This window comes from Rhinopithecus bieti, unplaced genomic scaffold, assembly GCF_001698545.2.
Source record: "Rhinopithecus bieti isolate Rb0 unplaced genomic scaffold, ASM169854v2 scaffold_51305, whole genome shotgun sequence".
NCBI classification, from domain to species: Eukaryota; Metazoa; Chordata; class Mammalia; order Primates; family Cercopithecidae; genus Rhinopithecus; species Rhinopithecus bieti.
Genome location: NW_016819950.1, coordinates 12,937 through 16,155, shown reverse-complemented (window position 1 = coordinate 16,155; position 3,219 = coordinate 12,937). Strand labels below are relative to the sequence as shown.

Sequence of the window (3,219 nt, the reverse complement as noted above, 5' to 3'; positions counted from 1 at the left end):
GGTCAAAGGTTCTGCACATTGCACCTTACTGGGAGTCCAGGTGCCAAGAAAGGGGGAAGGAAGAAAAGGGCCATGTGCAAATGCCATGGCCGCCATCTTGTTTGAGCCCCTGCTTCACACCCTCTGTTCTCCATAATGCATGCTTCTTCCCTGTCTACCTTGCCTGGGACCTCTGCATTGCCCTGCTTAACAGGAGTGCAGGGAGAGTTCCTGCTCTTCCCTGGACTCCTGTGTAGAGGCATTTTTCAAAATGTTCACAGAATGTGGATTCTGTGGCACTAGCAGCAGTAATGCCCAGTAAAGCCTACAGTCCTTGTTGACTTCACGTCCTGGAAGAAATCCAGAATTTAACAGTGAAAGATTTACTAGTGCAGGAACTTCCACGGCTGGTATTAAGAAGATTATGAAACTGAATAATGTAAAAATGATCAGTAGAGAAGCTCCTGTGCTCTCTGCCAAGGCAGCCCAGATTTTATCACAGAGTTGACTCTTTGAGCCTAGATTCACACAGAGACTAAAAAGCACTGGACTCTATAGGGAAATGATGTCACTATGGGATTTACAAAATTAGATCAGTTTGACTTTCTCATTGATATTGTTTTCATAGATGAACTGAACCCTCCAAAGCGTTAGGAGGAGGTGCACCAGTCTATAACTCCTGCCAAGCCCATCTAGTACTACTTCACACTGGCTTAGCAACCCTCCACGGTCCAAGTCTAGGGACAGCAGCAAGGCCAGGAGACCACTAGCTCTATGACCACCATCCAGCTTGGGTAGATCATCATGCAGCCTCAGCAGGGCCAGATCATGCCCCTGACAAGCAGGTTGGAGAAGGTCAGCAGGTGCAGATTGTCCAGGCCCAACCACAGGGTCAAGCCTAACAGTCCCAGAGTGACACTGGACAGACTATGCAGGTTATGCAACAGATTAACTAAAACAGGAGAGATCCAGAAAATCTCAGTGCAGCTGAAGTCAGGCCAGCTAGAATATATTCTCTTAGTCCAGCTTGTATCAGGTACTCAAGTTATGCAGAAACAGATCTAGATGCTTGCCACCAATGCCCAACAGATTACAGAGACAGAGGTCCAGTAAGGACAGTGGTGGTTCAACCAGGTCACAGATGAACACAAGGTCTAGCAGCTCCAGCACGTTACCATTCCTGTGGACTAGGACCTCACCCAGCCCATGTTCAACCAGTCAGTCAACCAGCTCTCCTACAGGCAGGACCCCCAGGGGACCTATGACTGAGAGTATGAACTGACAAGGCCAAGGACACCCAAGACAATTTTTGCCATACAGCTTTATAGTTATGGATTATGGGCACAGCCTCCCTCCTCAGAGGACCCGGCTGACCTCTCAGCACCTCCCGCAGGCCAGGACACTGGGACACTTGGGCCTCATCCCTGGGGCCTGAGATTCTTCAACAGAAAAATGTAATTCTTTTTGTTTTCTTTTTTCCATTTATTTTCCTCTAAGGAGTCAATATTTCAATATGTCGAGCTGTGTGTCCAATGCTATGAAATGAAAATATTAAATGACATATTTATGGCATTTTCTTGAAGAGTGTGGTTTAAGAAATATTTCCCCTTTGGTTTTCCTTTTTTCGGTTCTCACTGCCACTTCTTTTTAGGTGCAAATCTCCCCAGGAGTGTCCTGTATTTCCTGACTCTTGGAACAACTGCTGCCCCCAAGTTTTACCACCTTTGCTACCCTCAGATTGAGTTAGGTGAATGTATATAGCTTCGTTTTCACCAGTGACCCTTTCCCCTTCCCTTGCTCTCACCCCTGAGCTCTGTGTTTCTGTATCCTGAGGCCATGGAAACATTCCTTGCATTTAAGAGACAAATTCATTCCCCACGGAGAGTGGGTGAGCTCATTCCTACACCCTTCTTTCCCAGGGACCCAGGAAGACTAGAACTTTGGGCATTTGCTGCCCATCCTCCTTTATTTTAAAATGCGTTAAACATTGTGCTAGTTCCCTTTGCTGCATGGACTTCAAACTACATAAAATGCAATAAACCTCATTTTAGATTAAAATAATCGGCAAAGGACTTGAACAGACATTTTTCCAAAGAAGTTATACAAATAGGCAAAAATCACATGAAAAAGCGTGCGACATCATTAGTGATCAAGAAAATGCAAACCATTGTCTCAATGAGATATCATGTCATACCTGTTAGGATGACCACTATCAAAAAAACAGAAAATAACAAGTTTTGGTGAGGATGTGGAGTAATTGAAATCGTTACACATTGTTGTTGGGATTGTAAAATGGTGCAGTCACTTATGTTTCCTCAAAAGTTTGAAAATAGAAGCACTACTACTATTATGATCCAGGAATCTTACTTCTGGATATTTATCCAAAAGAATTAAAAATTGAATCTTAAAGAGATATTTGCACATCCATGTTCACTGCAGCAATACTCACAGTAGCCAAGATGTGGAAGCAACCTAAATGATCATGGATAGAGGAATAGATAAACAAAATGTGGTACATATACAATCAAATATTATTCAGCATTAAAAGAGAAGGAAATCCTAGCACTTTGGGAAGCCAAGGCGGGTAGATTACCTGAGGTCAGGAGTTCAAGACCAGCCTGGCCAACATGGCGAAACCCCGTCTCTACTAAAAAATACAAAAAATAGCTTGGCCTGGTGACAGGTGCCTGTAATCCCAGCTACTTGGGAGGCTGAGGCAGGGAGAATTGCTTGAAACTGGGAGGTGGAGGTTGCAGTGAGCCGAGATCACACCACTGTACTCCAGCCTGGGCGCCAGAGCGAGACTCCATCTCAAAAAAATAGAGAGAGAGAGATAAAGAAATCCTGGCACAACAACATGGATCAACCTTGCGGACATTATGCTAAGTGAAATAAGTCAATCACAAGCACATATACTGGATATATAAGATAACTAAATTAAACAAACTTACAGAAACGGAAAATTGAATTACGGTTGTCAGGGCAGTTTTGTCAATGAGTAATAGACTTTCAGCCATGCAAGATGAAAAAGTTCTAGATATCTGCTGTACAACATTGGGCCCGTAGTTAAAAATACTGTACTTGTTGACTTAAAAATTGTTTAAAGGGGTGTATTTATTGTGTCTGTTTTACCACAATAAAGAAAACGGGTTGATTAATGTGGAAGACATGAAACTGCACCTCTCAAATACTCCTTCAAAATAGGACTTGCTGCCCAGCTACTTGGAGTTCTGTCAGCTG

General features: G+C 43.5%; 1 pseudogene; it reads left to right on the top strand.

Moving 5' to 3' along the window:
* Positions 1 to 250: 250 nt before the first annotated feature.
* Positions 251 to 1,092, top strand: LOC108520107 (nuclear transcription factor Y subunit gamma-like; annotated as a pseudogene).
* The last annotated feature ends 2,127 nt before the right edge of the window (positions 1,093 to 3,219 follow it).